Genomic DNA, 12,306 nt, shown 5'->3' on the forward strand with positions numbered 1-12,306 from the left:
TGTGCGAACCGCTCTCTAAGTCTGAGTTACAATATTCCGACGGGACACGGCTCGCCTGGAAATCTGCTCCTCGTGGGCTCGCAGGATCCAAGAAAGTCTAAAAAGGAAAATCTGACCTCACTGGACATTGCAATGCTGACTGGAAGCCACGAAGCACTTTTCGTGGAGAATTTACCAATGTCTGAAAGTAATTATATTGTCACTGTACCTTTATTATTTGATTTAGAAAGCGCTGTTTTTGAGATACAAATTTTTGGGTACAAAGACACATTGCGTAAAGTCGTGCGTGCAAAGTTTCCAAAAAAGTGTTTTGAAAAAGCTGAAAACAAAACTAAACCAACTTTGCTTACAGAGTCTACTCCAACCAATGTCCATGGCAGCAATTTTCCGATTGTAGGTTTTTGTGCGTTAGTAGTTGTCTTGAGTATTGGTCCATTGGTGGCATATTCGCTGAGGAGCAGGATGAAAAATAATAAAATGACATACTGTAAGGAATCAATTAGAATTATTAATGATAAGAAAGACTTGGAATCGCCAATAAGGTAACATGTGCAGCAAATAAGTTTGACAATTTTTTTCTTCCAAACTTGTCATGTTAACAAGTTTTTTGTTGATTTTCGGTTTAATAAACATAAAACAAAGCTTATTATTTGTTTTTACAATCAAAACTTTGTCATTTTTGCTTTTAAAAGTTTACTTTACGTTTTATGCGAGAAAATTTCATCTACAATCGCCAAAGGTTTATGTGAGTGATGTTTAAGCCATTTGCAGCCATTTTGTAATGTGCTTTTGTATCAAATGATAAACTTTATCAAATGATAAAGTCAGTTGCAAAATATAGTTTTTGCTCATATGCAAATAGGCAAAAAAAAAATTGCGGAGAATGTTTCCGCGTTGTTACGTCACAAATGCTGATTGCGGAAATGAAAATGTCGCGTGACGTCATCGAAACTAAATATTCCAGTTTGTCATGTGGCAGTTTTGCAATAAATTGCGCAAATCACTGAAACTGCTTATTTGGTAAAAATCTACATTTGATCGGGGGTATTACCCTGGGGAATTTATGCAAACGAACACTCGAGATATGTTTTCTATGGAAGGGTTCCTGGAAAGTCAGCAAAGGCCCCAAAGGGGTTAAATATGGACCCCTATTTGTATCCAATTTGGTAATAATTTTTAGGGAAAATAAAAAAATTGTGACATCACGCTGTTTTGTGGAAAATGGCGGCCCAAATAGACATAAAAAGCGACTACTCTGTTTTGACTTGAGGAATAATAAGATTTGTAATCTTTTTCACCACATGATGAAACTTCGGTTTGAAAAACTTTCCAAATTTGGGTCAGGGCGCAGAAAAATGTAGCCTATGAGTGATTACCAGCCATGAACTGTAAAAACTAACTTCATTTTTCGTATTGAACCTAATAAGAGTTACCATTTTTAGGTGGATACAAGTCCCGCATCTACAATAAACTCGTTTGGCAAATCGAATTCTTGGCAAAAAATGATGAATTTTATGGCGTGCTGTTATTTTCTGCCAACCCAGCCAGTGTTTGTTTAAGAAAATGGCGTCAATATGTAACGTGAACCGGTGTTCACTTAGTTTATTTTATTCACTGTGTTCACTTAGTTTGGTATATGCTTACTTATTATTTCATTATTGCATTTGATTTTCACGGTAACTCTATTTATCTGTCGATATATGTGCGTTTCACTGTCTTCATTTAGTTTGATATACGCTGATTCAATGTTTAATTATTGCACTTGCTTTTCACTGTAACTTTATTTACCTATTAATATATTAGTTGTTTTGTTTCATAATGTTCGTTTGTTTTGTTGAGCCATATTTATTTTCACGTTATTCCTTTCACTTCTTGTTTTTCCACATTCGTTTTCTTGTGTTCCATTTTCACCCCTTTTCACTTTAATATCTCTATTTTGTACGTTTACACCGGTAACATTTCGAACGCATCCCCGCTTCAGTGATTTCCCGCGGCGCATTGTGATTGGTCACATTACTAGAGGCATGTGACGTCGTTTCTCCTTGTGTTTGGTGTGGCAGTTCTCTCCTGGCCCCGGTGAAGTGCGCGCGGTTGTTTTGGTGCTGTTGTGCTGTTATTGTGTTTTGCTATAGTGCAACGTGGTTATTGCTGTGGTGTAACGTGATCGAACAGTACCTTTAAAAGATTTTATTAATTACAATATATATTATTTTTGGCCAGTAGCGAAGTCACCGTTGTAACACTTGGTTTTAGCGATAAGCCGTTAGTGCAGGGTCTTGGACCGTTTTACGAATTAGGGAGGTAGCCTCGAGTGTTAGAATACAATCGGGATAGTTGGGAAGGTTTAGCGTTAAAGATCTCGCACCCAAACAACTTTCTCTAAATTTCGAGGTTACCAAAATAATTCCGTAACAGTTGGCGAGCACGCCAGGACCCTGCTATCGCGAGACGGCGACTTTTCTATAGAGAGAACTCCATTTTTTTAAACTGTTTTTACAAGAGCTTTTACAGCATATTGTTGTTTTTATTATTTTAAATGGCTTTTAACTTTTTATTGCCTCCGCCTCGGTATGAGCCGGGAGCGGATTTACAAGATTTTATTAGGGTGTTTGAATCGTACGCCGAAAGCATTAAGGCTACTGAAGAGGTAAAAAGGCACATGTTCTTGTCTACTATTGATGACGAGCTCCGCTGGATAATACAAGGCAAGGACCGTTCTGTATACAACCTGGATTACTCAGTGATTGTCGAGCGCGCTCTAAAGAACAGTACCGGCGGTGCTTACTTGCATAAACTGCGCCATCGATTGATTACACGTCGGGAGATGCCTCGCGAATTTGTGCGTGCAATCAAGGAGGTGGGAGATAAAGCGTACCCCGAGGAAAAGGAAGAAGACATCAAGAGAGAAGTAATGTACACTGTGTTGTTGTCTGGACTATTAGATCAAAACCTTGCCGCTAATATTTCGAATAGGCTGAACCATAAGCGTGACTTTTGGGCCGCTGCCGAGTTGGTTTTAAATGAACAATCCACGGCCATTGTCGCAACAGTCACTACGTCCGTAGATGACAAACGCGATTTTGACAATACTGTAATTACTACCCTGAATGAGCTGAAGCAGGGTTTGCACAAAAACACAGAGCATTTAACAAGCACTGTTGCGAGTTTGCAAGCCCAATGCGAGAATCTGCGGCAACAGGTTCGGACGCTGGCGTTGGCTCAACATCGTTCCGATGTGCGCCCTTCCCGACCCTTAAATCAGCGAAGGTGTTTCAACTGTGGAGAGTCCGGTCATCTGCAACGCCAGTGTCACCGTGGTAAAAAAAACGACGCGTTGTTCACGCGTTCCTATGCAATCCGTTAAAAAACAAAACCCTAATCATTCTTCTGTGCCCAGAGCAACCTCTAGACTGGCCCCCACAAAGGCGATGATGACTACCAAACGACTACATGACCCTCCGACCGTCTGCCAGAAGCAAGGTCTACCGCGGTTTATTGAGATTGTTACCGAAAACGTGCCGGTATGTGCTTTAGTAGACACAGGGGCAACTGTATCTTTGTTATCCGAACACTTGTGGCAAAAACTTTCAAACGTTGGTAATATGAACCTAGAGTCGTGTCCAATTAATTTTGGCCTGGTCGCTGCAAACGGCACGCAGTTGAATTCTCTTGGGATAGCTAATGTAAACGTTAGAGTTGGTGGACTAACTGTGAGCCACCGATTCTATGTATGCAACCACTCCGCGCATGAGTGCGTCATAGGCTTAGACTTCTTGAAAAAGTATAACTGCTCTCTTTGCTACAAGACCGCACTAATGACCGCCGGGAAAGCAAGAGTGCCGTTGTTGAGCCAGTCCTTTATTCCAGAAGAAAAGGAAGTCTTTCTAGCGGAATTGACCAAAGTCCCTGCATCAACAGAGGTGCAAGTGATGGGAGAGTTCCCCCCGATCGTAACGGTGAGTCATTGTCTTCATTCACTGCCGTAATTGAACGGAACCCAGAGTTTACTGCACGATTTGGAGTTCTTACAGCCACCACTGTAACCACTACTGCCGGACTAACTGTACCTATACGACTTGCCAATTTAAGTGACGACGACGTCGAGTTGCCTGCTGGGCTCAAAGTCGCATGCCTATACCGGGTGGCAGCTTATGGCCACGTACAATGTTACAACCCCGCATCTCGTGTATTATTAGGTGCCAATGTTGCTAAATGTAGTTGTAACGACTGTTTGCAGACTTCCGAACCTGAGCAAGTTTCCAGCGTCACACACAAAGCAGAGGACGACCAGGCTGATGAACATTGGCGAAATATAGTCTCCGGGGTAAATATGAGTGATGAGTTGACTGCAGATCAAAGGCAAAAAGTTCTTGAAGTTCTGTCTTCCCATACGCGCGCCTTTTCTACATCCGCAACTGACCTTGGCAAAACTAGTATTACGCAGCATTTTATTGATACAGGAGATGCTCGACCAGTCCGCCAAGCTCCTAGGAGAATGCCGCAACGTCACAAGCAGAAAGTTGAGGAGATCATCGATGAAATGCGCAAACAAGGTTTAGTTCGCCCGTCAACGTCTCCCTGGTCGAGTTCAATTGTTCTTGCGAAGAAAAAGTCAGGTGACTTAAGATTTTGCATCGATTATCGTGACCTTAACGCCGTCACCAAAAAGAACAGTTATCCCATCCCGCGTATAGACGACAGTTTGGACGAGATGGCCGGTTCCGTTTATTTCTCCACGCTCGACCTTAAATCAGGTTATTGGCAAATTCCTATGGACCCCGAATCTCGCGAAAAGACGGCATTCGCTAGCCACATGGGTCTATTCGAATTTAATGTAATGCCTATGGGTTTATGCAATGCAGCCGCCAGCTTTCAAAGGTTAATGCGAATCGTCCTTAATGGGGTTGAATGGAGCGGAGTTCTTGCGTATCTGGACGATGTAATAATATATGCGCGCACATTTGACGAACATCTAGCCCGCCTAGATTTGGTTTTAAGACGATTGGAGTCCGCCGGGTTAACCTTGAAGCCATCAAAGTGTTGCCTTTTCAAGAGCGAGGTTAATTTTCTCGGACATGTTGTTTCCAAGGCAGGTATCCTGTGCGACCCCGAAAAAGTCCGTGCTGTTGCAAATTGGCCCATTCCAACCACTGTTAAGCATGTTCGACAATTTGTGGGATCAACATCCTATTACCGCAAATTTGTCGAAAAATATGCGCAGATCGCATCCCCGTTACACCGCCTTACCGAAAAGGGAAAGAACTTTGAGTGGGACGAGAGTTGCCAACGCGCTTTCTCTTTGCTTAAACATAAAATGACCAACGCACCAATCCTACAGTACCCCGACTTCAGGCGACCCTTTACATTAGACACTGATGCTTCTGACTATGCAATAGGTTGCGTTCTAAGCCAAGAGATCGAAGGCAAGGAGCATGTGATCGCGTATGGTAGTAGGTGCCTGAGTAAAGCTGAGCGACATTACTCGACCACTCGCAAGGAATTGTTGGCTGTGATCTTTGCTACGAAACTATACCGCTGTTATTTATTGGGTAACAGTTTTGTGTTGCGCACAGATCACGCTTCTTTGCGATGGTTATGGAAATCAAGAGAGCTCTACGGCCAATGCGCGCGTTGGGTCGAGCACCTAGCCGAATACAACTTCGAATTGGTTCATAGGCCGGGAGTGAAACATGGGAACGCAGACGCTCTAAGCAGACTTGGGTCCGAAAGTGACCCGGACTTTCCGTATCCCGTGCGGCAGGCGGAAGGTGTATCAGAAGTGTGTAATGTGAATTTTCGCGTCGTTCTCGGCTGTAGTCTTGAAGAAATCAGAGAAGCTCAGGGGGCTGATGTCGACCTGAGGGTAGTTTCTGGTTGGCTGGATCGGGGTATTAGACCCAAGTTTAAAACCGTGGAACGGATGTCTCCAACGATTCGACATTATTGGTCGCGTTTCGGCAGTGTGTTTCGTCGGAACGGCATATTGTACCTCCGAGATGAGGACTCGGTTACACTCGATGGTAAAACAGAACGTATGTTGGTTCCCTTCGCTATGCGTCCCACTGTTTTAGCCGCGTTGCATGCTCAATCTCATGGAGGTGGCCATCTTGGCATAGCGAAAACACTCAGTAAGGTGTCGGAAAGATTTTATTGGGCAAGATGGCGTGACGATGTCGAGCAGTTTTGTCGCCATTGTGCCGATTGTGCATTAAATAAGAAGCCAAGTACAAAACTGCGCGCACCTTTAGTCCCTTCTCAAGAAACACGGCCTTTAGAACGGATTGAGATAGACGTGATGGGTCCTTTTCCTTTGACGAGGACCGGTTACCAGTATGTCCTTGTCGCGTGCGATTTGTTTACAAAGTACGTCCGGGCTTGGCCAATGCGTCACCAAACAGCGGCAGAAACAGCCAATTTGCTGTTCCATCGCTGGTTTACCGTCCATGGGGTCCCCGAGGTAGTCCATTCTGATCAGGGCGGTAATTTCGAAAGCGCCCTGTTTCAGGAACTCATCCGCCTGATGGGTTGCAAGAAAACCCGAACTACCCCGTACCGGCCTTCGGCAAATGGCGGAGTAGAAAGGAATAACCGAACAATTTTAAACATGCTACGCAATTATGTTCAACAGGATGGAAAGCACTGGGATGAGGCCTTGTCAGCGGTGGTAGCATCATACAATTCCAGTCGGCACGAAAGCACAGGCTTCGCTCCCCACTACTTGCTTACAGGATCTCCTTTGCGTCTGCCCGCTGACCTGATACATGCGCCCTCGCCGCATGACCAGCAGTCGCCATTGGTCCATCTGGAAGGATTCCGAGATCGGCTGGCACTCGCCAGGGAAGTGGCACGCGAGACCCTCCAGTGTCAGCGCAAGCAAATGGAGAAGCAATATAACAGTCCGGGAGTAGGACTAATGCAGGCGGGGGAGTGTAACGTGAACCGGTGTTCACTTAGTTTATTTTATTCACTGTGTTCACTTAGTTTATTTTATTCACTGTGTTCACTTAGTTTATTTTATTCACTGTGTTCACTTAGTTTATTTTATTCACTGTGTTCACTTAGTTTGGTATATGCTTACTTATTATTTCATTATTGCATTTGATTTTCACGGTAACTCTATTTATCTGTCGATATATGTGTGTTTCACTGTCTTCATTTAGTTTGATATACGCTGATTCAATGTTTAATTATTGCACTTGCTTTTCACTGTAACTTTATTTACCTATTAATATATTAGTTGTTTTGTTTCATAATGTTCGTTTGTTTTGTTGAGCCATATTTATTTTCACGTTATTCCTTTCACTTCTTGTTTTTCCACATTCGTTTTCTTGTGTTCCATTTTCACCCCTTTTCACTTTAATATCTCTATTTTGTACGTTTACACCGGTAACATTTCGAACGCATCCCCGCTTCAGTGATTTCCCGCGGCGCATTGTGATTGGTCACATTACTAGAGGCATGTGACGTCGTTTCTCCTTGTGTTTGGTGTGGCAGTTCTCTCCTGGCCCCGGTGAAGTGCGCGCGGTTGTTTTGGTGCTGTTGTGCTGTTATTGTGTTTTGCTATAGTGCAACGTGGTTATTGCTGTGGTGTAACGTGATCGAACAGTACCTTTAAAAGATTTTATTAATTACAATATATATTATTTTTGGCCAGTAGCGAAGTCACCGTTGTAACACTTGGTTTTAGCGATAAGCCGTTAGTGCAGGGTCTTGGACCGTTTTACGAATTAGGGAGGTAGCCTCGAGTGTTAGAATACAATCAGGTTTAGCGTTAAAGATCTCGCACCCAAACAACTTTCTCTAAATTTCGAGGTTACCAAAATAATTCCGTAACAAATATTGTAAAAAAAAACGAGCACAGACTTGTTTCCTTATTAGCCTCAAGTTAGAAGCTTAACAAAACTGACCACACATATAGGATTCAATTTGCGTAAGAGTGACTGATGATGCTCACATGTCAGAAATATACATCGTTTAACAGTATTGTTGACTGATTCTGAATTTTAATGTGCCTTGTGAACTATTCATGCAGAAAAAAAAACATTTAATCAGTAATCGTCAGCATATGATGCCTACTATTTGCGGGAAAGATAACTACTAAATTTCATGTTACACAGATAAGAATTAAAACTTAAACCGCTTTTAAGTAATTATTCGCTAAAATAGGAAAAGAAATTAAAGCGTTTGTGTTTGTGCATGAACATAATAGAGTCATAGCCACTTCATTGTTCAAGTAACCCAAAAGGGCTATTCAAAATTTACTGCGGTGCACTGGTCTCAAAACTGCACATAAAAAATCCCGTGTTGTAGGAAATTATTTCCACAACTAGATTTTACGCCAAAATTTTAGATGTAATCAGGATATTTATGACCTCTGTTAACCCTAATGTCAGTGTAAAAACTTCAAAATGAAAGTTTTTTTGTTGCAAATTAATTCATAACGTACAATACCGTGCAGAACCAAAAATTTAGTGTTTTTAAATTACTACATTTTTTTGTGTGAACATAAACAACATTTTTGCAACATGCATTTTAAGCCAGTTGTTATCCACCAATGTAAAACAAGCAAAAAAACAAAAAAACTTCTATGCCCTGTTGCCCTTGATGCAAAATGATGAATAACAGAATTCACATAAAAAAACATATATCAAATCGTAAATACTTTGATCAGCCTTGTTAAGATTAGATTTAAGAAATTATGCTAAACTTGCTAATTTCGAAACAACAATAGCTTTGATGACCTGTGACGGCTTAAAAAAGTTTTTGGAAATTCTTGACATTAGCATGTTTAATTGTTTCACTCGAGCTTATGAAATTGAAATTTTAGGCTGTCATCAAAGATGCAAATTTATTTTAATGAGTTCTGTATCGTATTTTGTGTTTCGTGTATGTACACCAGAACCGAAACTTGACTTCCTAGTATGAATCAAACCTTCATAGGAGGAAAAAAGCTTGGCGTTATAATAATCTAGTATAATATTGGGCTACAGCCTCAGTACTTCGGCGTAAAAATATCATAACGTTCTGAAAATAAAACTTCTTGCCGACATCACATAAGGTAGTAACTTTTGTGCCCGACACACACATCATCATCTATTCCTCAATTGTATGACATTTATGGCATTGACAAATAACATAGTAATCGACGGGAATTCGATGTCCTCTTTCCCGCTAGAAAAAGTGCAGGAGATCAATGCTGCTGGGCTAACATGATCACTGTCCTACAATCAATGTACATTGCTGGAAACTTGTGGATATTGGAACATTTAATAATAACCGTGCACCTTCTTTAAGGTTACGTATTAGTTTTTGACAATTTTGTGTTGCAGTTGCTATTGTTGAAAAACTTAAGCAACAAAAAGCATCGAGTTTTAAGATATGTATGGATTCTACAAAACGTGACATAAAAGTTGCTAAAAAATCAGATTTGGCACTAAACTTGAAAATCAAAGGAGCACACTGTAAAACGTTGTGCAGAGAATTTAAATTGATTCAAAACAATATCTGAAAAAAATCAATACACGCTGTGAAACACTTTGGGTGCGTTGAAAGTTGTGCATGTAGTAAGCAAAGTGGTTGATTGCACGCATATTGTCGTCAAAGGGGTTTTGTGTGTCAAATGTGGTGCAAGCTGCAACAAGTAAAATGGTTGACTGCACGAAACTGATCATAAAAATCAGCGTAAAGCGTTCAAAGTGGAATATGAATTAAGCGCAATAATTAACAGCACGGGAATTCAACAAACGTTAGAACTCACATTAGAGAAAGATTGCTAAATACCGATAGATGAGCATTTGCGAATATTTAAAAGCAAATTGTGTAAAACTGGTGATAGTTAGGGGTATTAGAGTTGGGGTGAGTTTCATAACAATAATAATAACAATAAAACCATTTTATAAACTCAGCTCTTCATGGCAAATTTAATTTTGACCCTATACCAGTCTCACTGCTAATTTAAATAACGGTGTTGTTTAAACCATCTTCGGTATTTAGCAAATTTGTCTGTTGTGAGATCATATGTCAGTAACAATATAATACCAACAGCACGAAGATCGTTATAAAACTCTCTTTAGCTTGCAAATTCGTACATGCAACAAGCGCCATAATTGCCGGCATTCAGCCAATCGAAATTTTACAGAAATCTTGCGTGACCATATTTGGCAGTTGGCCTATTTGCTTTGCACGATCGAAACTGAACGGTTTGCAGAAACATGCATTTTTCATTGGCGGCATTTGCGTTTATGCCATAGTTGTAAGTCGGGTGGGGCTTTTTAGGCCATGTTCAAACTTAGTTTTTTTAAAAAAGAAACGGGCTTAATTCGGGTCTAACTTCTTATCGTGTGTCCGTAATATTTTGGATATGAATTATCTAGGTAAAAAGCTAGTTGCTAGACTTAACCTATCGCCCGATAACCTCTAAAAATCTTGTTTGGGCAATCTATTATTGTCCATTGTATATATCTTCTTTATTATACACCTTCCGTCAATCAAACTTTCCGGCATAAATGGGCTTCTCAAAAACGATTCAGGTTCGGGCCGGGCTTCGGGCTTGTACTTTCGAGTTCGCACATGCTCACAACTTCAGTTTATCAAAAGGGATATAAATCCACACATAGGGGAAATATTAATAATCCTTTTCGGTACTTATTGCTAAATAGATCTCAAAACCCAGATATAGCATTAAATTCAAAAGCGCAAATCTTTTGTTAAAGACTTTCACAGAGCAAGAATTTAATTCAATGGGATCATTGTTCCATTGTCACGCAAACACGTTTTCGATAACAAAGTGACGTAACTACACCGTGACTGTGACGTGACATCGTGGTTGAATCAGGAATATTGACTGGAAGTTTTCCGTCAAAGTATTTCCGAAACTTACATCACATCACTGTGACGTCATGCCGAAACTTGGTTCCATTTATGCATGTCATCGTGTAGATGATGATACAACAACTTGCAATAAAACTTGTTAGGGCATCAAAGGCAATAGGTTGTAGTGGGATGAAGTTTTTGACAGTCTATTCGCAAAGAAACGACTTGTAATCATGTATCAAGTGTTCTCTTTGGTCGTTTTTTCTCTTTGTAACTATGTCATCCACTTACTTTCAACAAATATTACCAACAAAACGGTCATGCAAAAAGTCACTAGGACAAAATTATCATGTCAATCTTGTAGTTGTAACAATTACACATTTAAATTATTGAAAAACCAAATACTAAACGCATGTCTTTATTCGCAAATGCAAAATTTGCACCAAAATCGTTTACTTGGTGTAAGATACGCGTCACAAGTGACAGCACAAACCAGTTTTAAAAACCAACAGTACTTTCAAAAATCTGTTGTTTCCAATTGTTATGAAGATGGCAAATTAAGTTGTTGTCACAAATTAAAGCTTGTATTACTGCAAAGGTTTCGCCTATAGCCTTTTGTATACTTCAGCATTGCTTAAAATCGAACAGAAAACAGCAAGATGCCATTCATGCGAGGTTTAAAGTTTCAATGACTGTTTGCTTGAAGCGGGGGAAATGCCAGGCTTCGGCAAAACAAGTCTCGGCAAAAATTCGACACCAAAGAAATGAGCAGAATCGAAAACTGTCATTTTGTTTTGATTAGTTGATTTTCCGATCCATTTTGTTTTCGATTGGATGATTTTCCTATCCATTTTGTTTTCGATTGGATGATTTTCGATTGTTGATTTTGAGTTGGTACAAAATGGCTTATATTCAGTTATATAAGGCCAGGGTGATCCGCTCATGTCAGTTGTTATGTAGTCCTTGGGGAAGAAGCATGTTGAATGTTTATGAATTTGTAAATTTAAGTAAAGGTTTTAAGTATAAGTAAAGGTTTCAAGTCTTGTTCATATATATTCATAAATTATGTTCGATTTTTTTAGAGAAACTTTTTTCGAGTACTCAAAAAGGCGCTTTATATATTCACAATTTTAAGCACTTTGAACGGTTTTTTTAACATGTTTAGCATTTACGACTTCCGTTATTTAAGTTTTACAGGTTTTTTCCTATTATCTTATACCTAATGGGATGGATACAAATAGGGGTCCATATTTAACCGCTTTGGGGCCTTTGTTGATTTACCAGGAAACTGCCCATAGAAAACATATCTCGAAAATTCGTTTGCATAAATTCCCCAGGGTAATACCCTCGAATATGTATGTACTTTTTTAGCAAATAAGGAGTTTCAGTGAATTGCGCAATTTATTGCTGAACTGCCACATAACGAACTGGAATTTTCAGTTTCAATGACGTCACGCGACATTTTCATTTCCTCAATCAGCATTTGTGACGTAA

At 40.2% G+C, this 12,306-nt stretch overlaps 1 pseudogene across 1 annotated transcript; it reads left to right on the forward strand.

The window, feature by feature from the left end:
• Nucleotides 1–1,489: 1,489 nt before the first annotated feature.
• On the forward strand, nucleotides 1,490–6,689 carry LOC145219088 (uncharacterized; annotated as a pseudogene). The gene is made up of 5 exons (XR_013857851.1): nucleotides 1,490–3,521; nucleotides 3,807–3,956; nucleotides 4,238–4,324; nucleotides 4,461–4,616; nucleotides 6,629–6,689. The product of XR_013857851.1 is annotated as an uncharacterized LOC145219088 (transcript).
• Nucleotides 6,690–12,306: the final 5,617 nt, after the last annotated feature.

The sequence above is a fragment of the Phallusia mammillata genome, chromosome 3 (assembly GCF_965637545.1).
Source record: "Phallusia mammillata chromosome 3, kaPhaMamm4.hap1.1, whole genome shotgun sequence".
Taxonomy (NCBI): Eukaryota; Metazoa; Chordata; class Ascidiacea; order Phlebobranchia; family Ascidiidae; genus Phallusia; species Phallusia mammillata.